This window comes from Dendrobates tinctorius, unplaced genomic scaffold (assembly GCF_039654945.1).
Source record: "Dendrobates tinctorius isolate UK_male_01 unplaced genomic scaffold, ASM3965494v1 ptg000003l, whole genome shotgun sequence".
NCBI classification, from domain to species: domain Eukaryota; kingdom Metazoa; phylum Chordata; class Amphibia; order Anura; family Dendrobatidae; genus Dendrobates; species Dendrobates tinctorius.
Genome location: NW_027361671.1, coordinates 67,637,252 through 67,665,244, shown reverse-complemented (window position 1 = coordinate 67,665,244; position 27,993 = coordinate 67,637,252). Strand labels below are relative to the sequence as shown.

At 41.8% G+C, this 27,993-nt stretch overlaps 1 protein-coding gene and 1 long non-coding RNA gene across 2 annotated transcripts in view; one reads left to right on the top strand and one right to left on the bottom strand.

The window, feature by feature from the left end:
- LOC141059309 (uncharacterized) overlaps positions 1-27,993 on the bottom strand; it is a 125,692-nt gene that overhangs the window by 4,251 nt on the left and 93,448 nt on the right. Inside the window, exon 3 of the long non-coding RNA XR_012222415.1 lies at positions 19,805-19,889. This is a non-coding gene — a long non-coding RNA (uncharacterized lncRNA). The remainder of the gene's footprint in view (positions 1-19,804; positions 19,890-27,993) is intronic.
- The window catches only part of LOX (lysyl oxidase), a 115,893-nt gene that overhangs the window by 1,778 nt on the left and 86,122 nt on the right, over positions 1-27,993 (top strand). The window lies entirely within an intron of this gene.

Genomic DNA, 27,993 nt, shown 5'->3' with positions numbered 1-27,993 from the left:
AACACTGGACGACCCCAGTTTAATCAATTCAGAACTTCTAATAAAATAAAAACAGTGTCTGCTCACCTCCTGCAGTGGCGCTGTTCTCACATTGTCAGCACAATTCTTCATGGAAAGTGGCGTGACTTGTTCTGTCACCTGCAGGCTACAATGAGTGGCCGCTCATCAGGTGCAACCTGAGCGATTTCATCAGAGCTGGCATCTGCCCTGACGGAGTACTGATGAGTTGTGAATGGCGCCGCTGCAGGAGGCGAGTATACACTGTGTTTTCTTATATGGGTCTTGAATTGATTAAACTGAGGTTGTGTAGTGGTTGGAAGAACTTATACCCTTTTCGAGGGATAGGTGATAATGTTAAGATTGGTAGGGAGCTGGCACTCCCACCAGTTGCCATAATGAGGCCATTAGAAAGGAGCAGCAGTGTGCATGGCTGACTACCACTCTTTTCATTCTCTATGGGACTGGTGGAGAGCTGTATTTAGCATTTTTCTGCAGCCCCATAGGGAATGAATGGAGCATACAAACATTCTAATAGAGATAAAAGTGCATCGGTCAGGCAATCGGTGGGGTACCAAACACTCAAGCCCCACCAATTTAAAATTGATCATCTATCCATTGGCTCAACTTGTTCCAACTGTACAACCCCTTTAAAGTTAACCTAAAGCTATACTTAACCTCCCATGCTTGGGACAGGTCATCAGTATTTGATCAGTGGATGTCAAATTAAAGTATTTAACTAAACACAATTAAAGGATGTGGAATGGATTCCAGTTGGTAGGTAATCTGGCAGCAGGATTTCACACTACAAACTATTTATATGTAAGTTGTGCTTTCAAGTCCAGCAATACCTTTAGATTGCCAGTCAGTTCCTCTGCTTGTATCAGCGTTTGACTTGATATTTAAATGAAGAGCTATTTGTATCTGAAGCCTCTGTCACTACAGCTCTATTTATTGGCCAGTGCTGCCTACTACTGCTTGCCTGAAGCAGGAGGAGGCGGTGCTAGACCTGGAATAGAGCTGGATTCACAGCCTACATATAGTTCTTCGGAAAGTATATAGATAAAGGCTGATGTTTTGGTCACTTTTGAATGTTGGTTGTGCTTTCACACGCGTGGTAGCATGAGATGGACTCTGCAACCCACACAAGTGGCTCAGGTAGTGCAGCTCATCCAGGATGGCACATCAATGCGAGCTGTGGCAAGAAGATTTGCTGTGTCTGTCAGCGTAGTGTCCAGAGGCTGGAGGAGCTACCAGGAGACAGGCCAGTACACCAGGAGACGCAGAGGGGGCCGTAAGAGGGCAACGACCCAGCAGCAAGACTGCTACCTCCACCTTTGTGCAAAGAGGAACAGGAGGAGCACTGCCAGAGTCCTGCAAAATGACCTCCAGCAGGCCACAAATGTGCATGTGTCTGCACAAACGATTAGAAACCGACTCCATGAGGATGGTCAGAGGGCCCAACGTCCACAGATAGGGGTTGTGCTCATAGCCCAACACTGTGCAGGACATTTGGCATTTGCCACAGAACACCAGGTTTGGCAAATTTGCCACTGGCGCCCTGTGCTCTTCACAGATGAAAGCAGGTTCACACTGAGCACATGTGACAGATGTGACAGACGTGACAGAGTCTGGAGACACCGTGGAGAGTGATCTGCTGCCTGCAACATCCTTCAGCATGACCGGTTTGACAGTGGGACAGTAATGGTGTGGGGTGGCGTTTCTTTGGAGGGCCGCACAGCCCTCCATGTGCTCGCCAGAGGTACAGTAGGTACCGAAATGAGATCCTCAGACCCCTTGTGAGACCATATGCTGGTGCAGTTGGCCCTGGGTTCCTCTTAATGCAGGACAATGCCAGACCTCATGTGGCTGGAGTGTGTCAGCAGTGCTTGCAATATGAAGGCATTAAAGCTATGGACTGGCCCACCCGTTCCCCTGACCTGAATCCGACTGAGCACATCTGGGACATCATGTCTCGCTCCATCCACCAACGTCACATTGCACCACAGACTGTCCAGGAGTTGGCAGATGATCTAGTTCAGGTCTGGGAGGAGATCCCTCAGGAGACCATCCGCCGCCTCATCAGGAGCGTGCCCAGGCGTTGTACAGTAGGGAGGTCATACAGGCACGTGGAGGCCACACACAATACTGAGCATCTTTTCCTTGTCATGAGGCATTTCCACTGAAGATGGATCAGCCTGTAATTTGATTTTCCACTTTGATTTTGAGTATCATTCCAAATCCAGACCTCCATGGCATATTCATTTTGTTTTACATTGATAATTGTTATTTTTTATTGTTCTGAATACATTCCACTATGCAATGAATAAAAATTTGCAACTGGAATATTTCATTCAGAGATATCTAGGATGTGGTATTTTAGTGTTCTCTTTATTTTTTTGAGCAGTGTAGTTGTTCAGCTCATTTGCATCTTGATTGAAACACTGATTTCTCGATAATGGAGACACGGACTGGCCTTGTAAAAATTTTGTCTTTGAAAGAGCTACATGCATATATAAATGCATATATAAATAGTTTTGGGCGTAAAATCTGCTGACATTCCTTTAAGGGCTCGTTCACATTGGTGAGTACCATATGATGATTCTCTCATGCAAGAGAGAATCGGATGCTACATGCAAATAACTCGCAGCTCAAACTCTGATGCAAGTGTGAGCCAAATATCATTCTCTTGCATGAGAGAATCGCAATCGAAAGTAATTTCTCCATTTTCTCCATTGCTGGTGTCCACGGTAATTGGACTCCACTCAGATAATATTGGATGACTTCCAAGTGCAGTCCGATGTTTCACATGCACTCATAGACTTGTATGGGTGAATTCGATCCAATTATCGGATGCACTTGCAGCATGCAGCGCTTGTTTTCTCATTCCAAATCGGCATGAAAAAATAATCTCAGATCTGCACTGCCCCATAGAATAATATTGGGCCGAGTGCTATTGGATAAAACATCGGATAGCACTGGGCTGTGTTATACTGCCGTGTAAGCGAATTATAAATTTGCATTTGTAGCTGTTAATAATAATAATAATAATAATAATCTTTATTTATATAGCGCCAACATATTCCGCAGCGCTTTACAGTTTTCATGGGTGCTCTCAGTATAAGGTCAATGCAAGTGAATGAGGCTATCATTCTAACATCACTAGTTTTCAGTTATCGATAGTAGAAACTTAAGAACTGGTCAACTCAACAATCTGGGAAAAAGGAATGCACTGCTGAGATTAATGTGCCTGGAAGTGCATAGAAGACATCTAAAGAAGATTGTAAAGAAATCCTTTCTCAGCATCTAACCAATTCAATCAAGAACACTTAGTGTAAGATAGTCAAAATCCACAATCAATAGATACTTCAATAATATAAATCCAAAGGCTTTAACTTAAGAAGCAGACCACTGATAACACTCAAGAACAGAGAGCACCGAAAGCCCAGATCTGCCTTTACTAGGCTATATTTGAAAACGGAGGATGACTTATGAAAAATATAGAGCTATACATTATGCTCAGATTCAGTAAAAAAACACTAATTTAATTGGATGATGCTTCACTATACAGATGAATAATAACCACAATATACCACAAAAGCAACCAACCAGTTTCTTAAGTCAAAGTAATGAGATATTCTTCAGTGGCTGACCTTGACCTGACTCAGCATGCATTTGGCTTACTGAATATAAATATTAAGGTAGAAAATCCCAATATCAGAATTAATCAACTCTCTTAAACCGCTGATATGGACACATACACACATGGTCAAAATTGTTGGCACCCCTCCAGGCTCGGATTGCTAATGTGCCCAGCGGGGCAGATGCCTGGTCGGCTGGCGGCTCTGTAATACAAAGTGGGCCGCCGTCACAGGCCCTTTAAAACAGGGGTGGGAAACCTCCAGGTCCTCAGAGACTGCAATGCTCCGGCTGCATCCCTGCCAGTTGCTGGCCGTTTAACCCCTAAGTGTACGCTTCGGTCATTACAGAACGCTGCCTGTACATGAATGATGTCATTGTGGTGTGCGGGATTAGAGTAGAGGTGGGCGGGATTAGCACCAATGAGGGCGGGGTTAGCGCCAAATGCTCTCCATCCTCCTGTCCCGGAAGAGGAGCTGCTTCAGTGCCAGAGAATCCAGAGCAATCTCTATGCTGCCAACTCAGTGCCTGTCTGCTGGTAATTTCTGTCACTTTCTGCTGGTGAACTGTGCCCCTCAGCTATGTGCCCCACTATAATCTCTGTGCCCCCAACTATATGCCCCCCTGTGATCTGTGCCCCCCTGTGATCTCTGTGGCTCCCAGCTTTCTGCCACCCCCGTGGTCTATGTGCCCCCCTGTGATCCTGTGCCCCCCTGCTATGTACCCTCCTGTGATGTTTGTGCTCCCAAGTGATCTCTGTGCCCTCCAGCTATGTGCCCCTATGTGATCTGTGTGTCCTCCAGCTATGTGCCCTCCTGTGATTTCTGTTACCCCTGTCTTCGTTCCACCCCTCGGTGATCTCTGTGCCCCCAAGCTATGTGCCCCTCTGTGAACTTTGTGTCCTCCAGCTATATGCTCTCCTGTGATTTCTGTGCCCCCTGTCTTCATGCCACCCCCTGGTAATCCCTGTGCCCCCCCAGCTATGTGCCCCCCTGTGATCTTTTTGCTCCCCCTGTGATCTCTGTACCCCCCTGTGATCTTCGTGCCACCCCTGGTGATCTGTGTCACCTGTGACCTTTGTGCTCTCCCATGTGATCTCTGAACCCTCCCCCCTTGATTTTCGTGCCACCCCCGGTGATCTGTGTAGAGCCCCACCCAGTGATCTGTGTCTCTACGGCGATGCCTGTCCCCCCCAGTGCTGTATATCCCACTTTTTTTGTTTCCTGCTCTACTCACCATCCGAGCCAGGGAACCGTTCCTGTGCACACCCGACGATGGACGCACCTCAGCTGTTCATCCTCCCCCCATGTGCATACCTGAGTGAGTCCCAATATGGAAACTTGGTTTTATGTATGTACAGCACATGCAGTACCACCTGTATACTGTACAAAATATAGACAGCTGTATATACAATATATAGGTGATACTGGCTGCTAAATCTGTGTATAATCACAGTATCAACTATATAATGTACAGTATATACAGCAGTCTATATACATTTTATAGGAGATACTGTGACTGAAGCTGGTTTCACACTAGCGTGTGTGATGTGAGAAACTTGCATGAGTCTCTCGCATCAACACCCGGCGCTGCCGTCGGCACTCGGCCCCAGAGGCGGACATATCATTGGTGCAACCTGTGCAGCCGCCAGGGCCGGCGTTAGGGGCAGGCAGACCAGGCAGCTGCTTAGGGCTCCCGCTCCCCCAGGGGCTCCCATCTAGGCACATCACGCAGCCGCTATGGGGCTGGTGAGGCAGGGGGGACTACCTACCCCCAGCGCCGACTCACCCCGCTGACGCCGCATTGAACTATACCGGCGTCTGCCGGTACAGTTCAAAGCAATGATGGAGGAAAGAGCGTCAGCTGACGCTCCCTAGTCCATCATTCCCTGCTGTCTCTGACACTGCGGGTGCGCGATGACATCATTGCGCACTCACTGTGTGCCAGGCAATGCAGCTGCTGAGACAGGAGTCAGGATGTGGGCTGTGCTATATACTATGCGGGCTGTGCTATATACTATGTAGGCTGTGCTATATACTATGTGGGCTGTGTATTATACTATGAGGCTGTGTTATATACTATGTGGGCTGTGTTATATACTATGTTGCTGTGCTATATACTATGTGGGCTGTGCTTTATACTATGTGGGCTGTGCTATATACTACGTGGGCTGTGCTATATACGGTACTATTTGGCTGTGCTATATACTACGTGGCAGTGCTATATACTATGTGGGCTGTGCTATATACTACGTGGGCTGTGCTGTATACTACGTGGCCTGTGTTATATACTATGTGGGCTGTGCTATATACTATGTGGACTGTGCTATTTACTATGTGGGCTGTGCTATTTACTATGTCGGCTTTGTTATATACTATGTGGGTTGTGTTATATACTATTGGGGGTATATTATATTCTATGGGGGCTACATTATATACTATGTTGCTGTGCTATATACTATGTGGGCTGTGCTTTATACTATGTGGGCTGTGCTTTATACTATGTGGGCTGTGCTATATACTACGTGGGCTGTGCTATATACGGTACTATTTGGCTGTGCTATATACTACGTGGGCTGTGCTATATACGGTACTATTTGGCTGTGCTATATACTACGTGGCAGTGCTATATACTATGTGGCTGTGCTATATACTATGTGGGCTGTGCTATATACTACGTGGGCTGTGTTATACTATGTGGGCTGTGTTATATACTATTGGGGGTATATTATATTCTATGGGGGCTACATTATATACTATGTTGCTGTGCTATATACTATGTGGGCTGTGCTTTATACTATGTGGGCTGTGCTATATACTACGTGGGCTGTGCTATATACGGTACTATTTGGCTGTGCTATATACTACGTGGCAGTGCTATATACTATGTGGCTGTGCTATATACTATGTGGGCTGTGCTATATACTACGTGGGCTGTGTTATACTATGTGGGCTGTGTTATATACTATTGGGGGTATATTATATTCTATGGGGGCTACATTATATACTATGTTGCTGTGCTATATACTATGTGGGCTGTGCTTTATACTATGTGGGCTGTGCTATATACGGTACTATTTGGCTGTGCTATATACTACGTGGCAGTGCTATATACTATGTGGGCTGTGCTATATACTACGTGGGCTGTGCTATATACTACGTGGGCTGTGTTATACTATGTGGGCTGTGTTATATACTATGTGGGCTGTGCTATATACTATGTGGACTGTGCTATTTACTATGTGGGCTGTGCTATTTACTATGTCGGCTGTGTTATATACTATGTGGGCTGTGTTATATACTATTGGGGGTATATTATATTCTATGGGGGCTACATTATATACTATGTTGCTGTGCTATATACTATGTGGGCTGTGCTTTATACTATGTGGGCTGTGCTATATACGGTACTATTTGGCTGTGCTATGTACTACGTGGCAGTGCTATATACTATGTGGGCTGTGCTATATACTATGTGGGCTGTGCTATACTATGTGGCCTGTGTTATATACTATGTGGGCTGTGCTATATACTATGTGGACTGTGCTATTTACTATGTGGGCTGTGCTGTTTACTATGTCGGCTGTGTTATATACTATTGGGGGTATATTATATTCTATGGGGGCTACATTATATTCTATGGGGAGCTGTATTATATTTATTATATTCTGAGGGGTAATTGTATCATACTCTATGAGGGGCTACATTATACTATATGAGGGGGCTGCATTATACTCTGAGGTGGCTGCATTATACTATATGTAGGCTGCATTATACTGAATCGAGGACTATGGGGAATACATTATACTATACGAAGAACTATGGGGTGCATTATACTATGGAAAGTGAATTGTACTACATGGATGACTATGGCGGTGCATTATACTATATGGAGCACTATGAGGAGTGTATTAAACTATGTGGAGCACTGAGCGGTGTATTTTAATAAATGGAGGACTGAGGAGTGTATTTTAATATATGGAGGACTATAGGGAGTGTATTAAACTATGTGGAGGACTGAGCAGTATATTTTAATATATGGAGGACTGAGGAGTGTATTTTAAAATATGGAGGACAGATGAGTGTATTATATTATATGGCGGACTATGGGGTGTGCATTTTACAATATGCATTATACTATATGTAGGCTGCATTATACTGAATCGAGGACTATGGGGAATACATTATACTATACGAAGAACTATGGGGTGCATTATACTATGGAAAGTGAATTGTACTACATGGATGACTATGGCGGTGCATTATACTATATGGAGCACTATGAGGAGTGTATTAAACTATGTGGAGGACTGAGCGGTGTATTTTAATAAATGGAGGACTGAGGAGTGTATTTTAATATATGGAGGACTATAGGGAGTGTATTAAACTATGTGGAGGACTGAGCAGTATATTTTAATATATGGAGGACGGAGGAGTGTATTTTAAAATATGGAGGACTGAGGAGTGTATTATATTATATGGCGGACTATGGGGTGTGCATTTTACAATATGGAGGACTATGGTGCACATTATAATATATGGAGGACTATGGGGTGTATTATACTAAACAAGCAAAATGCTGCATATTCATCAAGTGATTGGATTGTTTATGCCGGAACAAAAATCATTGTTCTCAGCAGCACATCGCCGGTGTAAACTGTAGCTATGCTGCTGATAACATGATTTTGTATGGGGACAGATTGATCTAATAGTGATTGTTCTGTCCCCATCATTCTTTCTCAGACGGTGGAAAGAGGCCGGGAAACAAGTGTTGTACGATTTCAATATTATCGATCACGCTTGTTTAGCGTCCTGAATTCAGCGCATGTAACTACAACCAAAATGCTTCTGTGTGATGTGCAATTTGTTAGCATTTGGGGCCCCATTTTAAACTTTGCCTAGGGCCCCACTTTGCTTAAAACCGGTCATGGCAGCCGCACAGGGGCCCAAGAAGTAACGGAGCCCGTTTTCATCTTCAAAACAAGTGGAATTGTGGAATTTTGATGACTTACTGCACTATAAAGGGCTTTTTTTACTGTTCTTGCACAAGGGCCCATTTTGTCTGTGTTCACCAGTGCTTGGCCCGGAGTGTGTGGCTGCATAGAAATACATAGAAATACTTGCAGCCGCACGCTCCGGTCCGAGTGCCAGCGGCAGTGCAGGGCATTGATGCGAGAGACTTGTGTGAGTTTCTCACCTCACACACGTTAGTGTGAAACCGGCCTTATAAATACAATATATGGGTGATACTGCTGTATATATGCTACATAGGTGATACTGCGACTATACACCCCAGTCACAGTATCACCTATATAATGTATATACAGCAGTCACATATTTGATGTATGCAACATAATGTATTTCTGTCTTAATATAGTGTATAATGTAGTTGTGTGTATATATATATATATATATATATATATATAACCTGTATATAAAAAATGTACCAATGTTGCTGTGTATGTAGTGTGGAATCCACACTATATATACTAGCCCATCTCTATACTGTATACTATATACACAGCTCCACTCTATATTCCTTACCGCAGTATATAGTGTGGAGCCATGTATGCTGTGTATACTTCTCCTGTATACATGGTGTAATTTTCTATTTCTCAGTATCTGGTCTTATTATGTGTGTGTATATACATACACACAGTATATATATATATATATATACACACACACACACACACACACACACACACACACACACACACACACACACACACACACACACAGTCACAGTGCAGAGAGCTGGAAGACGCCGACACTGAGTGTGGAGCAGAGCAGCGACCAGAGAGGAGAGGTGAGGATTTCAGTTTTTTGGTTTTTTTTTTTAAATGTTTTGAGCAATATATGGGGCCGATCATATATTGGAGCATCATATGGGGTCCATCATACACTGGAGCATCATATTGGGTCCATCATACACTGGAGCATTATATGGAGCATCATATGGGGCCCATTATATATGGAGCCTCATATGGGGCCCATTATATATGGAGCATTATATGGGGCCCATTTTGTTTGGAGCAATATATGGGGCCCATCATATCACTGTATGGAGCATTATATGGGCTCATTCTGTATGAAGCAAGGTATGGGGCTCATTATACTGTGTGGAGTATTATATGGGGCTCATTATTCTGTTCGGAGCATTATATGGGGCTCATTATACTACATGTAGCAATATATGGGGATCATTCTGTATAGTGCATTATATGGGCCTCATTATTCTGTATGGAGCAATACATGTGGCTCATTTTTTTTTACTGTATGGAGCACTATGTGTTGCCTATAATACTGTATGGAGAAATATATGGGGCTCATTATACTGTATGGAGCACTATGTGGTACCCATAATACTGTATGGAGAAATATATGGGACATGTTATTCTGTATGGAGCGCTATGTGGTGCCCATTATACTCTATGGAGGACTATACTGTCTGATTTATGACTTATTGTATAATGTACAATAGTTATCACTTTCACCCAGTGCCCATGAAAACCTGGAGCCGGCCCTGTATGCGCTGCACAGTACCACGCCTCCTGTCCTGTATATATACACTGCACAGTACCACTCCTCCTGTCCTTTATATATACACTGCACAGTACCACTCCTCCTGTCCTGTATATATACACTGCACAGTACCACTCCTCCTGTCCTTTATATATATATACACACTGCACAGTACCACTCCTCCTGTCCTGTATATATGTACACTGCACTGTACCATTCCTCCTGTCCTGTATGTATACTGTTGTATATGGTCCATTTTTTTCTGTTATTCTTGTGAAAATGAAAAATCTGGGGTTGAAGCAACATTTTTGAGAGAAAAACTTATTTTTTCATTTTCATGGGTCAATGTTATAAAATTTTGTGAAGTACGCATGGGTTCATGGTGCTCACTACACCTCTAGAAAAGTTCCTTGAGGACTTTAGTTTCCAAAATGGGGATACTTGTGGGTGGTTTCTACTGTTTAGGCACATCAGGGGCTCTACAAACATGACATAGCGTCCACTAATTGTTCCAGCAAATTTTGCACTCCAAAAGTCAAATGGCGCTCCTTCCATTCTGAGCCATATTGTGCTCCCAAACAGTAGTTTTCTTCCATATATTCGGTATCGATGTACTCAGAGAAATTGCATAACAAATTATACAGTTCATTTTTCTTGTCACCCTTGAAAAATTCAAAACTTGGGGCTAAATTAACATTTTTGCTTGAAAAATCAAAATGTTATTTTTTTTTCCTTTCATATTGTTTTGATTCCTGTGAAGCACCTCAAGGGTTAATAAACTTTTTAACTGTGTGAATATGAATGTATTTTTATGCAGCATTTTTGCTGCCAAGAGATGCAGAAACCTTGCAGAAATTTCTGCAAGCAAATACTCAACGTGCGCACATAGCCTTAATGTGTGAATATGAAGTACTTTGAGGGGTGCAGTTTTTAAAATGGTATCACTTTGGGTATATCCTGTCACATAGGCCCCTCAAGGTCACTTCAAATGTGACGTGGTCTGTAAAAAATTATTGTGTAAATTTTGTTGGAAAAATTAGAAATTACTGATAAACGTTTAACCCTTCTAACTTCTTACCAAACAAAGAATTGGTTCAAAAATAATGCTGATGTAAAGTAGACATGAGTAATGTTATTCATAAATTATTTTGTACAGCAAGACTAACTGGTTTAAGGATATAGAAAGTGAATTTGTAAATTGTGAATTTTTCCAACTTTTCAACAAGATTCCAATATTTTAACAAATAAACGCTAAAAATGTTGACCTAAATTTACCACTAGCATTAAGTATAATGTGTCTTTAAAAAATAGTCTCTGAATCACTGAGATTTATTGAAACATTTCAGAGCTTTTATTGCATAAAGTGACACTGGTCAGAATGTAAAACTTGGCCTGGTGAGAGAAAGGGAAAACAGGTTTTGAGGTCAAGGGACTAAATGATGGATCCCCTCCAGTCAAGAGTCCTCTTCAATATTCAGCAGAATCAAAGCGGATCACTTCTGACCTACAGACTACTTTAAAACTTTTTGCCACTAAGTAGTTTCAGATTTTGACATGTGGGTTTGTTAGGTGCTGGGATTCTCCTGCTGCATGGGATGGATCTCAAGCCTTGTCTGGTGCATTGGTCTCCCATTCAGGCTCTGCCGCTGGGATGCCTGCTTAACACAGACTCCAGACTCAGGGCCTTGTTCAAGCTCATGCTGCATCTGTAGTTGCTGCTGGCTCTCCAGCTAAGCCTATGGTGACTACTAGTTTACACGTGAAGCACTGTGCTCTGGAGCCTTCCAGATTTCACCCTACTGAGCATGTCCATGATATAGTGCCTTCCCATTGGTACTCAGATGTCAGGTGCTCTGGTGATGGGGCAGCTTCAGATTGGTCCACAGGCAAGGTCCTGTCTGTCTGGACTTGAGCAAGGTATAAAAAGCTCTCAATGGCGCACATCTGTGTGCTAGTATCATGTGTGTTGGTGGCTATTTTATCACCCTTGGTAGACGTGTGCCGCTAATAGCACTGCGAGTGTTTGTCTAGACAGGCAGTGTAGGGTGGGAACTCCCGCTTGAACTTAGCATCTGCACCGGGGCGTCCTCAGGCGCGCGTGCTAAAGCACACCGTGTGTCAGAGCAGGGTCAACCACCAGCTTAGTCTTCCCTGGGGGATTAAGTTATAGAGACTCCAATTAGTATTTTTCTAAAGTATACACCTGTGCAGTCTAACAGGGTATAGACCTTTTTGCTTTGCTTATTAGTACGGCTCTGTGGTGTAACAGAGCTTGTTACTTTACGCTCTGTGCACACTGAGTGACATTTAACTCAGTGTGCTTTAAGTGTTTTCTCACAGCCTTGCTCTGCCATTGTGCTACCTGCGGTTTCTCCATCACTGCGCGGTGGACCCCGGGTTGTGAACGCACCTTTTCATAATTTCTTATTTAGTGCGTTCCGCGAATCCTAACAGGGTTTTTGTCGCTCTGCTTCAAAACTGGTTTTGATAACTTATATCTTTACATAAGCTTAATGGCACACATTTTTTGATTAGCTTCGATTTTGTTCCAAACAATCCCTTTATTGAGGACCTATCATCCCAATATATTGACCTTTTGACTGGCAGTACATAAAGGTCTCACGCCTGCACCAATGAGTGATGATCACTTTGTATACTAGTAGAAAAAGAGTGGATGTCATTAATAGTTCAAAGAAAAGGAAAAAACGGAGATAGCACTGCTGATACTACCTGACAATGAGTCCATAGAGTGTAACTATCATTTCATGAGACTTTTTAGAATAAGTTCTTGTGTATACACAAGGAATAACACCATTTCTAGCCATTGTTTGAGTAATTCTGCATTTTTTAACAGATTTAAAATCTGTAGGCTCTAAGACACAAGAAGCTACAGCAACGTCTCTTTTTTCTATTTGCCTCTATATCGCTAAAACGGTTTCCGTCACCTCTCCATAAACTTCTACAGACAGCTGCAGTAATCTAATCCCTCAATGAAAACAGATCGGAAGACAGATTTGAGCAGTGAACTCAAAGAGCAGGAGACAGAGGGGTCAAGGGAGAAAAGTGACTGATAAAGGGGAAAGAGGCATTTTCTCTAAAATGATATATTGCAGAGATTTGTATCTCTGCTTGTACTGTAGATTTATGTAAAGAACAATTGCTAATTAAAGAGAACAACATATTTGATGATACATATTTTCAGCCCCTGAAAAATTCTAGATGACAGAAGTGGTATTATACAGTATGTAGCGTCTATAGCTTCGGATTCACCTAGATTTTGTTTGCCATTTGTGTGTGTGCATGTAAAGTCTACATATACAGTTTAAACCAGATGTTTACATACACTATATAAAAAGACACATTTGCATGTTTTTCTCAATATCTGACATGAAATCAGAATAAACCTTTCCTGTTTTAGATCAATTAGGATTACCATAATTAATAATATTTGCCAAATGTCAGAATAATGAGAAAGAGAATGTTTAAGGCATTTTTATTACTTACTGTAAAATCAAAAGTTTACATACACTAAGATTACTATGCCTTTAAACAATTCTGGACTGCCCATATGATGATGTGATGTGTTTAGAAGCTTATAATTTTTGGCAACGTCTGAGTTAATTAGAGACATAACTCTGGATGTATTTTAATGCACACCTGAAACACACTGATTCTCTGTGTAGCATCATGGGAAAGTCATAAGAAATCAGCCGAGATATCAGGAAGAGAATTGTGGACATGCTCAAGTCTGGGTCATCCTTGGGTATGATTTAACGATACCTGAAGATACTTCGTTCATCTGTACAATTATTTGCAAGTACAAACAAGATGGGAGTGTTCAGCTATCATACTGCTCAGAAAGGAGACAAGTTCTTTGTCTCAGAGATGAACATGCTTTGGTCCGACATGTGCATATCAACCTAAGGACAAAAGCAAAAGACCTTGTGAAGATGATGGTGGAAGCTGGTAAGAGTGTGATAATATCCAATATGAAGCGAGTACTGTATCAACATGGGCTGAAAGGCCACTCTGCCAGGAAAAAGCCATTACTCCAAAAGAAACATAAAAAGACATATTAATGTTTGCAAATGCACACAGCAACAAAGACCTTAATGTTTGGAGACATGTCCTGTAGTCTGATGAAACTAAAATTGAACTTTTTGGGCATAATGACTATCGTTCCGTTTGGAGTAAAAGGGAGAAGCTTGGAAGCCTAAGAACACCATCCCAACTGTGAAACACAGGGGTGGCACCATCATGTTGGGGGGTTTGCTGCAGGAGGTACTGGTGCACTTCATAAAATAGATGGCATCATAAGAAAAGAAGAAGATGTGGCAATACTGAAGCAACATCTCAAGACTAGAGATGGGCGGACACCTGAATGTTCGCATCCGGCGGGTTCGGCTGAACAGTTGCAAAAAGTTTGCGTTTGGGTACCAGAAAAATACCCAGCCCCATTCACTTGAATGGGGGCCCCGAACATCCAGTGTTTGCCACCGGGTTGTTTGTCGAGCTGTCATATAGTGTAATGGTCTGGGTGGTGGAGGAGAGCCTGGAGGGGCTCACAAAGTCCGACCTCGGGTGCATGGCGGCTGACAAAATGGCGATCCGAGGAGAAATGAGGGAAGAGAAAACCAGGTGCTGCTCCAGGACTGACCACGGGTACATGGCAGCTGACTCCCAAGGAATTGTAGGTTTGGCAAGCACAGCCGAGCACAGCTGATAGGCATGGCAGATAGACAGGCTTGTGGGTGCAGCTGATAAACAGGCAGGGGGGCACAGCTGATAGACAGACAGGCTGGCTTGGCTGATAGACAGGCAGACATACAGGAATAGAAGCTTTGGGAACTGAGAATTAACAAGAATGTTTCGAATAGACTTACAACGTTGCATAGATACCTCCTACCTGGTGGAGATGCCTTAAATAATAAGTGTTCCCAACCATTGGCTGAAGACACATTATGACAATGTGTGTAGAACCTTTAAGATGCTGGGACCACAAGCGCACCCTAAGCACAGTGCCCGGGGATCTGCGAGCAGTGCACAGAACCCGCACAGCTGCAGGAGGATGAGGACGGGGTGCGGAACCGTGGCGGTGAGAATGTTGACATCTCTTCTGAGGGAGGAAGGCAGAGTGCAGAGACACCGGAGCCTTGATCGCAACAGCAGGAGAAGGAGCGGGAGGTATGAGGCTGCGGCGATGAGTGTCGGCGTCTCTTCCAGGGAAAGGGGTGCAGAGACACCGACATCACACTTAACTGTTCACAATAACTGAAATTTTGATCAGGGGTGCCCAAATTTTACATGCCACTGTAAATCATCTGGCATTTGTTAGTTATTATGTGAGCTCAGCTTATGAGCCAGCTCCATATATCTGCACTTGTTTTGGAACATACTTGGCTGTCTAACGTGTGAAATAGATTGCATATTTTTACAGTATATTCAGATATTTTTTGTGCTAAATTGTAAATCAGAAGGTATTTAACAACATACAGTTTGCCAGGGAAATTAATGTTTCATACAATGAACTTTAAGTTTTCATCTCTGACCATCTAAAATTTGGGATCTATTAGTATGATATTCTTAATACGGATGTAATCATAGTACTCTGAGTGCACAGTAGGGTGACCGCAAAAAATCGATGTCGGAATTTTGTCTGTCTGGACCCCACAAAACGATTCCCCTTTCCAGATATTGAGATAGCCAAAATTTGAGCTCGATCAAACGACGTTAACCGGTGCCGCTCGTCGCTCAAAGTTTGAAAAAATACAAATTGAGGTATTTTAAGATTTAGGTATTTTGCATAGTCTGTTAGACTATAAAGAATGTGACAACAACATTGCAGAAATAGCCCTGACCAAATTTTCGAACCATTTGTGGTATTTGAATGCAGAGTTGGTGGGATTATCGTTTTTTGATCCCACCATTACAGACAATGAAAAGTTGTTAATGGCTAATAAATTGCTCAGTAGCACAGATGAACCATCAGAGCACGCTAGGGTTGTAAATCCAAAAGTTAGGAAAGGAAAATTAAAAGAGGTAGGAAGTAACCGACTTTAACGACCTTCTGACAAAAGATGAAGAACAAAAGCAATATGTCCTGCAAGTTGTAAGCAAATGCTGAGCATTATATTCTGACGTTTCAAAAACTACTTTAACAAAAGCTCTAGAATAGATTAGATAACTATGTAAAATTATCAACTCATGTAGGTTAGCGTGCTCTGATGGTTCATCTGTGCTACTGAGCAATTTATTAGGGTGGTTTCACATTAGCGCTTTTTAAGCGCACGCACGGCCGGGGGTAGCTCCGCCCCCGAGCCGGCTCTCTGCCCGGCGTGCCCGCCCCTTGCTTGTAGCGCCGCCTCCTAGCGGACAGCGGCGCCTGCGATCGGCGCACCCTATCTTTAGCATAGGGTGCGCAGGCCGTGCGCTTGTTGCGCTTTGACCTGCGCTGCGCACTTTTGACGGTGCGCCGTGCGCGCCAAAATCGAACTTTTCGGATTTTGGCGCGCACGGCGCACCGTCAAAAGTGCGCAGCGCAGGTCAAAGCGCAACTAGCGCACGGCCTGCGCACGATCTGCGCACCCTATGCTAAAGATAGGGTGCGCCGATCGCAGGCGCCGCTGTCCGCTAGGAGGCGGCGCTACAAGCAAGGGGCGGGCACGCCGGGCAGAGAGCCGGCTCGGGGGCGGAGCTACCCCCGGCCGTGCGTGCGCTTAAAAAGCGCTAATGTGAAACCAGCCTTAGCCATTAACAACTTTTCATTGTCTGTAATGGTGGGATCAAAAAACGATAATCCCACCAACTCTGCATTCAAATACCACAAATGGTTTGAAAATTTGGTCAGGGCTATTTCTGCAATGTTGTTGTCACATTCTTTATAGTCTAACAGACTATGCAAAATACCTAAATCTTAAAATACCTCAATTTGGATTTTTTCAAACTTTGAGCCACGAGCGGCACGGGTTAACGTCGTTTGATCGAGCTCAAATTTTGGCTATCTCAATATCTGGAAAGGGGAATCGTTTTGTGGGGTCCAGACGAACAAGATTCTGACATTTTTTCCCCCCCATATGACATCCGGTCACCCTAGTGCACAGTGGTGTACTGTTGTAAATCATACTAATTTGTCCTTCTATTAAAGAGCTGAATTGCAATATGCTTTAAGGTACAAACAAAGTGGAGTTTAGAAAAGAGTAGAAAAATTTATGACAAATGTTTGATTTCACAAACCTTATATGGACACAAATATTAGGACACACTTCTTAATCATTCAATTCTGGTTTTTCATTGCATTCTATTGCAGCAGGTAATTAAAATCAAGTACCTAGCCATGCAGTCTTCCTTTACAAACATTTGTGTAAGAATGGGTCATTCGAAAAAGGTCACTGAATTAAAGTTCGGTACTGTTCTAGTATCCCACACTTGTATGCAGTCAATATGTAAATTTTCTTCTCTCTTAAATATTCTATGATCGACTGTGAGTAATATCATTGAAAAGTCGAAGTGTTTAGGAACCACAGCAACACAGCAATGAAGTGGCAGAGAATGTAAAGCCACAGAATGGCATCACCAATTGCTGAGGTGCAATGATCCAGGATCCCAAATGTCCTAGGGCATTAATATCAGCACGAAAAACTGTGTGCTGAGAACTTTATGGCAAGGGCTTCTAGGGCCAAGCTTCCCGATGCAAGCTTTCTATCACCAAGCACAATGGCAGGCATATTTAGAGGTAAAGCGTGCTGGCACTGGATTCTGGACTGTGGAGTGACAAACCACACTTTATATGCCTAGCAGTCTGGTGGAAGTGTCTAGGTTTGGTGAATGTCAGGAGTATATTAACGGCCTCACTGCATTGTGTCTCTCCATTGTGATGGCTGTAAAATGCTATTGGGTGCTTTGGGGTTGCTTATCTGGGGTTGGAATATGCCCCTCAGTTCCATTAAAGGAAAATATAACATTTTGGGTAATTGTGTTCTTCCAACTTTGTGGAAAGAGTTTACTAAAGGCTCTTTTCTTTTCCAACGTGACTGTATCATGACTGGTCCATGATGGCATGGTTAAGAGGCTTTGGTGTGGAAGAACTTGACTGGTCCGCACACAGCCCAGGTGATGTTAACGCCATTTAACTCTTTTGAGATAACCTGAGAAAGCAGATTGTGAGCCAGGCCCCCTATCCAACATCAGCGTCTGAACTCATAAATGTTCTTCTGGATGAATGGGGGAAAATTTCTCACAGATACTCGCTAAAATCTAAAAATCTATAACGCCTTCCCAGAAGATTGGAAGCTCTTACAGCTGGCAAAGGGGGTAGGGAGGGCAGCTCCATCTTAATGCCTATAGATTTAGAATGTGATGTCATAATACTTTCTGTAGGTTTACCATGTTGGTGTCCCAATACCTTTGTCCCTATTGTGTTTGGAATGTAGCGAATGTTAGTTTAAAAAAAGCCTCAATTTCAAGTCCATTTCAATGTCTGGTATATATATTTTTTCAGCAATATGTGTGATATTCAAGGAATCTATAAGGCTATGTTCACATGTCCAATAATCATTAGTTAGAATGGATCCAGCAGCAATCTGTCGGCAAAAGTGTTGGGCAGTCACAACTTCTTGACGTTTTTTAAAAACATTGATTTCAGCTGCATAGGTTTTGTTTTTTGTTTTTTAACATTGAAGTTGATTGAAATGGGATCTGTTAAATAGCCATTTTTGTTCTCCCTTATGAAACGGATCCGTTTTTTGCTTACTTCAGTTTCAAAAAGATAATTACTTGAAAGTTTGCGTCCTGAGTATATGATAAATATTTATTTTTCTGCCTCCAGTAAGCCAAAAACAGATCTGTTTCAGATGGAAGAACAATGAATGGTTATTTAACGGATCCGTTTTCCTTAACTTCAATGTTAAAAAAATGGATCCAGCTGAAATCGTTTTTTTAAAAACGGACAAAAAAAGTTATGTCTCCACAACTTTTTTGTCAATGGATTTCTGCTGGACATGTGAACATAGCCTGACTCGTACATATATTATATCATTTTTAGTGTTAGTCAATCACTGTGTATTGCAGAAATGTATACTACTCCACATCTGTGTATGAAATTTACTCAATCCTTATAATAAAAGATTTTTTTTCCATTTTTTTCCCAAGAGAAAATGTAGTTAGTGGCACCTGCAGTTGAGTGTGCAATGATTACTCTGCACTTTGTCTAATCAGTGTGTTTACAACGCAGGAATACTGCCCAATTATCAATGTCAGACGCTATCGTAACATATGCTAAACATTCATCCTGCATTCTAAAAAAGGAACCAACGCTAAATTAAGGTCAGCATTTCACCATATCGGTCCAATACAGGCATGTGGCACATATTACGGTAAAGCTGGAGAACAACCCAAAATAGGAGCATTTGATCTGAACAGCCGGCACCAATAATAACAAATTCATTGCATAGTAGCCTTCAAGAATCTGAAGCTGAATGTTGCATGCAGTGGGGAAAAAATGTTGAGATTTACTGTAAGAGGTGCTACATATGTGAGAAGGAAAAGAATTTCTTTCTGACCTGGCTTTCATGGCTGCCAGATGTGTCTGGATATGGTTCCTTCACAGCTATCCCCGGGGTAACCCGTATGTTCTATACTGTTCTCACCTTTGCATCTTGAGATGTGCCCCTCACAGGGTGCAGGCAGGAGTCTTACGTGCAGGTCTTTATAAGCTCAGGGGGATAAGCAGATCTGGAAGATATGTCAAGTCACAAGTTCTTAGTCGATAATGTGAAAAAATAACAAACGGGCACAGAGCCAAAATTCTCTTTTTTTCTACTTTAAAGTACCATGGAAACTCTACAACCCCCTTGTACATAGTCGAGATCACTCCCAGACCTGTTTTCTATGATTTATATTACAGGGCTGAAAAAAATGTTAGTTAAGATATCTAGTTTGCTATTTAGCCCCTGAATTTGCATGATATATAACCTTGGAGTTGGAAAGGGAGGTCTGGTAACTTTACTCCAAATCCCCCTCCCCTTTCCTTATTACCAGCACCAGCAAAATATTAGAAAGATGAGAAGGGTCTAGCCACTCTCTAGCTAACTGCTACCTAATACATTGATTTTTTTTAAAATTTTAAGAACTAATTTGTAATTGTAGATATCCCAATACATTAATTTTGGAATTAATTTTGGCCACAATATAGAACATGGGATGCTCAGTAGGCAGTATATTTTTACTACAGCTTGTTGTGTACTATTATTGTACTCTGGAAGGCAGCTGCCAGAACCAAAGAAGTCATAATGGAGTTAGTACATATTGGAGACATAGGGTACAGTGGCAAAATGGTGGAAGAGTTTATAGCCTGATGAGCCAGGGTCCACAGTACCAGCCTCCTAGAAGAAGGGAATCTGTGGTTCAAAGTGCCAGAAGTTCTTCACTGTTGCTGAGCACCCAAAATCACACAGGTACTTTGGCTGCTGGAAGATCTCAGTCTCCCATTTCTAATAGCAACCAAAGAGAGAATTCACAGCATATAAATACTCAAAGGCCAAGGGAAACTCCTGACCAACTATGGTTCCAAGCATCAAGGTCGGGAAACCGTGGAAATGATGCTACAGGAAGGAGCAGAGATGGTACCCAAGATAGACATCAAGGTACAGTCCATACTCAACGTCAGCAACAACAAAGAGTCAATGCCACAACAGGTAATACCGCAAGATCTGAAGTGATGCAAGCGGATGATCCACGCAACCCATACAAGTACCATGAAGAAAATTCCTATTACAACTATTTTGATACATATGAAAGGAGGAGAGAAAGCCAAAGAAGGAGGCCTGGCTATGGCACAAGACATTCCCAGTATGGTGAGATACACAGGCAATTTAATCATCTAGTTATGCCATGATGACACTTAGTCCGGAACTCTTTGTATTATTTAGTTCCTATGTGCTAGCATACATTTCTTAATTCCACAGAAACTAAATATAGACAATTCTTAAAAAATATATATATCTAATTATTTAACTTGAAACTTAAATTCATTGTTACTGATAACCTGATTCATAACACTACTCGAAGTAGAATATTCAATACTTCTCTGTTTCAGCCCAGTGAGTATTCTATAGGTTTATAGTTCACTCTTATTCTTCTACCGATACGTGATCCCGATATCGAAAAACACCATATCATGAATAATTTCTAAAAGGTTTTAACAAACCTTTGAGAATTTTGAGATGGTCTAGTCTGTGTCTCTCTCTGTTGATACATTTGGTGCATTTTTGATTGTTTAGTCCAAGTTTAGCCCACCTATTGGTTTATTGGGTTATTTTCTGCCAATATTTTTGAGACAGATTGTAAGTTTCTGCTTAATAACTTTAGCAAACACTTACACAAAGGCTAGTCATGCCCACTTTGGAGGAAAACAAAGTGCCAAGCTAGTAGAATTCTTGGCTTATTTGTAATTGAAAGTGGCGTAAATATCATGCAGCAAAAATGTTGTTGCATATTACGATTAGAATCTGACATCAAGGCTATGTGCACACGATGCAGATTTGCTGCGGATCCGCAGCGGATTTTTCCGCGCAGAAACGCTGCAGATCCGGACTGTGAGTTACAGTACGGATTTAAAAGAAGTGCATGTCACTTCTTTTGTGCGGATCTGCAGCGTTTCTGGACCCCTCCATGATAGAAATCCGCAGTGGCAAAAACTGCAGAAAATCCGCTGCAAATCCGCATAAAAACAGCAGCAAATCCTCGGCTGCGGATTCTGCCAGGAGATGCGGATTTTGTGCAGAAAATTCTGCACCACTTTTCCTACGTGTGCACATAGCCTAATACTAAATCTGGTCATTGTTTATTGACTGATGTTACAGAACAGATTTTGTGTGTTTATACTGGGCACAACACTGCAATTTTTTCATCCAGGTTTTGCTGGCAGAAAATTCACAGAGAACAACTAGAAATGTAGATGAGATTTATTCCAAATGTCATCCACAAACTAAATAAAAAATATTCAGTGAATCAGGTTGAAATCCACAAGTTGTCAATTTATAATGTGGATTTCACCCTCTATAATGCGTAGTTTGAAATCCATTACAAATATTTGGCAAGATCTGTATATAAAACATGCTGATTTTTTTCCTGTGTAATTTGACAACCTTGTATGTTGAAACTGCATCAAATTTCTCTGCAAATTATGGTTTCACGTGGATATGGTCTGATAGTGACCACATACTCTACAATCCATCCTAGTCATTCTAGTTCAATTGGTTTGATATACAATTCTATACAATGTAACTTCATGGGAAAGAAGTTTGGAGTTTTTCAAGACTGTCAGGTTGAACTGTTGCAAGAGTCATCTACAGTTTTCCTGAACTAGTGTAATTTGTGCTTTCTTTGATTAATTCTATGAGATTCTTAGACCAGGAAAATAATCCAACATGGAAGTCTGCTGCCGGCATGATACAGATATTGTATACGTAAAGTAAATGAAACAGGGAAATTATACTGTAAGTCACATTCCTATATGTATTTTCCAGTTCTTGATATATTATATTTCATTTCACTCCAGCCATGTCAAAAGAAACAAATTCTAGCAAGAATTCATTCCAGGTTTTGCTCTGACATTTCCAACAAAGGGTCATTCATGAGCCAACTATGAGCTATACATGCACTGTATGACCACTTTGTTCCATCTCCCTTCTACTTCAAATCTAACCTTGTTTGTTTGCCACATATTTATGTGAAACACATGCTCCAGATATGTTTGAATGAAATGTATCACATTACATAACGAAATATGTAGTAGTTCACTTGGTACGGGTTCTCTACTGACAAGTCATGCAAGGTGACTTGATCAAAGTCCTTTGCGCCAGTTTTTTGTGCAGTTTTGAGTGTTTTGCGCCTTCTTTTTGTTTGCACCCAATTCATTAAGCTATTTGCATTTTTTATATGTGCTCGCCTAATGTTTGTTGTTTTCCGAGTTTAGCAATTTAAAATGGTTTTTCCTCATTCATCAACTGCGACTTTTTGCAAAACATGTAACTTTCAAGAGAGTACAAAAAAACAAGTAAAACCAGGAAAAAGGATTATTTTGACTTTATGCCAAATTCTTGAATCACATTTGTCATTTTAAAGAATTTGGTGCCCAAACTAATAATACAAGGCACAAAAAGTGACCTAAAAGGAAAAGCAAATGATGAATCAGGACCATCGTCAATGACATGGATTCATCAAGACCGTCAATTTTTGTCTCAGGTCTTGATGAATCCATGTCTTTGACTTTGGCCCTGATTCATCATTTGCTTTTTTTTTAGGTCACTTTCAGAGATGGGCGAACCCGAACAGTAAAGTTTGGCGTCTGTACCATACACCTACTGTTCAGGCATAGACACCGAACACGGACTTCACCAGGAAGTCCGTGTTACTGTTCTGGTTCGAACGCCGGATGTTTGTCATGTGCATGACAGAGCGGAAAACACTGTTTCTGATCGGCAGTGAAAACATCCCCGTCAGTCAGACAGCCTGGGTTCCCACACTGTCAAAAGACAGCTAGAGCACGCAGCTGTGATGAGAGGTACAAAGTTCACCTCCAGTCACTGGTGTCAGCTGATGGGACTATCACTCACATTAGCCGACGCTTGCTGCCGTTAATAACAATGAGAGCAAGAGCGGCTGATGGGAGTATTCATCAGCCGCTCCTGCGCTGTAAATAAATATTGAAAAAAAAAACGGCGTGAGTTCCCCCATATTTTTGATATCCAGTCAGCCAAAACTCATAGCTGTGGGGTGCAACCCTCACCTGTCAGCAAGGCTGGTTATCAAGAATATAGGGGTCCAAACGCCGGCATGGGGTCCCCCATTTTTTATAATGAGCCTTGCTAAAGCAGACAGCTGGGGGCTTGTATTGTTACGCTGAATGGGGTCCGGGTACTGTTCTGGCACACAAACCAGAACTTTTTGTAACTGCTCAGCTGCAACTGCAGGACCCGAACATCCAGGTGTCCACCCATCTCTATTCACTTTCTTTTTTTGTCTTGTAGTATTCGTTTGGGCACCAAATTTCTTAAAATGACAAATGAAACAAGAGGGGATTATAGGGAGAAAAATGGGAAGCGCAAGCTTCTAAGTGTAGTAATTAGTTTCCAAAGGTATAAACTCAGTGTGAATACACTCACCTATTTGGCGTCTTGAGATACTGCATGTACAGTTGTGGCCAAACGTATTGACACCCCTGCAATTCTGTCAGATAATACTCAGTTTCTTCCTGAAAATGATTGCAAACACAAATTCTTTGGTATTATCTTCATTTAATTTGTCTTAAATGAAAAAAAAAACACAAAAGAGAATGAAGCAAAAAGCAAAACATTGATCATTTCACAGAAAACTCCAAAAATGGGCCAGACAAAAGTTTTGGCACCCTCAGCCTAATACTTGGTTGCACAACCTTTAGCCAAAATAACTGCGACCAACCGCTTCCAGTAACCATCAATGAGTTTCTTAAAATGCTCTGCTGGAATTTAAGACCATTCTTCTTTGGCAAACTGCTCAAGGTCCCTGATATTTGAAGGGTGCCTTCTCCAAACTGCCATTTTTAGATCTCTCCACATGTGTTCTATGGGATTCAGGTCTGGACATATTGCTGGCCACCTTAGAAGTCTCCAGTGCTTTCTCTCAAACCATTTTCTAGTGCTTTTTGAAGTGTGTTTTGGGTCATTGTCCTGCTGGAAGACCCATGACCTCTGAGGGAGACCCAGCTTTCTCACACTGGGCCCTATATTATGCTGCAAAATTTGTTGGTAGTCTTCAGACTTCATAATGCCATGCACATGGTCAAGCAGTCCAGTGCCAGAGGCAGCAAAGCAACCCCAAAACATCAGGGAACCTCTGCCATGTTTGACTGTAGGGACCGTGTTCTTTTCTTTGAATGCCTCTTTTTTTCTCCTGTAAACTCTATGTTGATGCCTTTGCCCAAAAAGCTCTACTTTTGTCTCATCTGACCAGAGAACATTCTTCCAAAATGTTTTAGGCTTTTTGAGGTAAGTTTTGGCAAACTCCAGCCTGGCTTTTTTTTATGTCTCAGGGTAAGAAGTAGGGTCTTCCTGGGTCTCCTACCATACAGTCCCTTTTCATTCAGACGCCGACGGATAGTATGGGTTAACACTGTTGTACCCTCAGACTGCAGGGCAGCTTGAACTTGTTTGGATGTTAGTGGAGGTTCTTTATCCAACATCCGCACAATCGTGCGTTGAAATCTCTTGTCAATTTTTCTTTTCCATCTACATCTAGGGAGGTTAGCCACAATGCCATGGGCTTTAAACTTCTTGATGACACTGCGCACGGTAGACACAGGAACATTCAGGTCTTTGGAGATGGACTTGTAGCCTTGAGATTGCTCATGCTTCCTCACAATTTGGTTTCTCAAGTCCTCAGACAGTTCTTTGGTCTTCTTTCTTTTCTCCATGCTCAATGTGGTACACACAAGGACACAGGACAGAGGTTGAGTCAACTTTAATCCATGTCAACTGGCTGCAAGTGTGATTTAGTTATTGCCAACACCTGTTAGGTGCCACAGGTAAGTTACAGTTGCTGTTAATTACACAAATTAGAAAAGCATCACATGATTTTTCAAACAGTGCCAATACTTTTGTCCACCCTCTTTTTTATGTTTGGTGTGGAATTATATCCAATTTGGCTTTAGGACAATTCTTTTTGTGTTTTTTCATTTAAGCCAAATTAAATGAAGATAATAATACCAAAGAATTTGTGTTTGCAATCATTTTCAGGAAGAAACTGAGTATTATCTGACAGAATTGCAGGGGTGTCAATACTTTTGGCCACAACTGTAGATCCAATCCCTGGATCACACTATTCCTCTTTCCATTCAGTTTGCTGCAAAGATCTGGGAACTAGTGAGAGCAGTGGACAGTGCTTTCATAGGCTATAACACTTGGTGATTTTTATGTTTAATTCAAACTAGTTTGAATTAAAAATAAAAATCATCCTTGAATCTAAATATCAAGTTCCATCATCATCCTTCAGGAGCGCATATTTCAGGGAAAAACATTCACCAAGTGTTAAAATGACAAATGTGATTGAGGAATTTAACATACAGTCAAAAATTGTATTTTTTTCAGTTTTGTTTTTTTACACTCTCTTGAAAAGTCACATTTTGCAAAAAAATCGCAATTGATGAATTAGGAAATGGCTAAACTCAGAAAACAAGGTGAACTGTACGTGGAGTCAAATGCTTCTGATTCATGATGAGGGGCAAACATTTTCATGAATCAATAATGTCTGACGAGTGGCATACTCCTCTGTGTGCCACACCAGAAATCTTACTCTAGGCCCTGACTGAAGTGAAATGTCTGGCACGGTGAACATCACAACTCGTCATGAATTAGATGAGCTGTAGCTCCCGTCATGCCCCTCACTCGCCCCAGATGGGAGAAGCTGACATAAATATTCCAAAAGAAGCAACATGTTTTCAAAATTTGTGTACAGTTGTGCTCAAAAGTTTACATACGCCAACAGAATTTTTGCTTTCTTGGCCTTTTTTCAGAGAATATGAATGATAACACCAAAACTTTTTCTCCACTCATGGTTAATGGTTGGGTAAAGCCATTTAATCATAATTACAACCAAAAACATCCAAATGACCCTGATCAGAAGTTTACAAACCCTGGTGATTTTGAAAGCAAAAGAATTGTCAACGGATCTACGGGAAAAGGTACTTGATCTGTATAAAACAGGAAAGGGATACAAAAAGATATCCAAGGAATTGATAATGCCAGTCAGCAGTGTTCAAACTGTGATTAACAAATGGAAAATCAGAGGCTTTGTAAAAACAAAACCAACAACCGGAGTATGTAAACTTTTGAGCACAAGTGTAACTTCTCAAAATCACAGAATTCTGGCAAAATTGCTTTTGATTGATTTGGAGCCCTTGTCAGCATGATAGTTCCTGTCCAGTGTTTTACATGATTCGTTTCTGACTTGTGTGACCACTGAAGACCGTACAAACACAGTTTACCTGTGAGCTAAAATGTATAAAGTTAAAGTTTATAGTCTCAACTTATTAAATGAGTAGACTCAGAAACTGCTTGTACAAGCAACTTTGCAATTTACTTCTTATTAAAATTCTCTCCATTTTTAGTTTTATAGTTTACTGCTCATTGTTTTAATTACTGCCTATCTTTGCAGACTATCAGAGGTGGCTGGTTTCCTAGACAATGAGAGCGTGCTTGCAAACTGTTTGCTAAACAGCTTGCATGTGCAGTTCTAACAACTGGCCGAGTCACTGGATCTGGCCAGCTTCAGTGTCCCTGTGCTCCTCTGATGCGGCAGAGGCAAAGCTGCCTTTGCATTTAGTGTGGGGAGTGCCACCTCAGACCAGTAACGTGTCTAAAAGCTTAATCTTCAGGAGCACACTAGGCAGAGGAGTGGTACGTTCCTGAAAAAACAAGATTATATAGCACCTTCAGTTCTGTAATGAAAAGTTTCTGACTTCATGAGTGTCCACCATCCACCCTGAAAACTGTAATTCCACATCATGGGCACTGATTGCATTTTAGAGGTCCAGCTGGCATGGCATTTTGCAGGCAATATCCAATGGGAAAACAATATAAATTAACTATCTTCCATAAGCCATAAAAAATACTCTAGTTCACCTATTGGAGGTACCTACTGTCAGAGACACCGCACTACACTTGCTCATAGAGCCAGTGCACGTGTCCTGAGTACAGAAGCAGTGCTAAGAGTTACCTGGGGAGCAGGGCAGCAGAGGTGACAAAGCGTGCTTCAACTAATAGTGTCAGAGAAGCCAGAGAACTCAGATTATGGCAAAGCA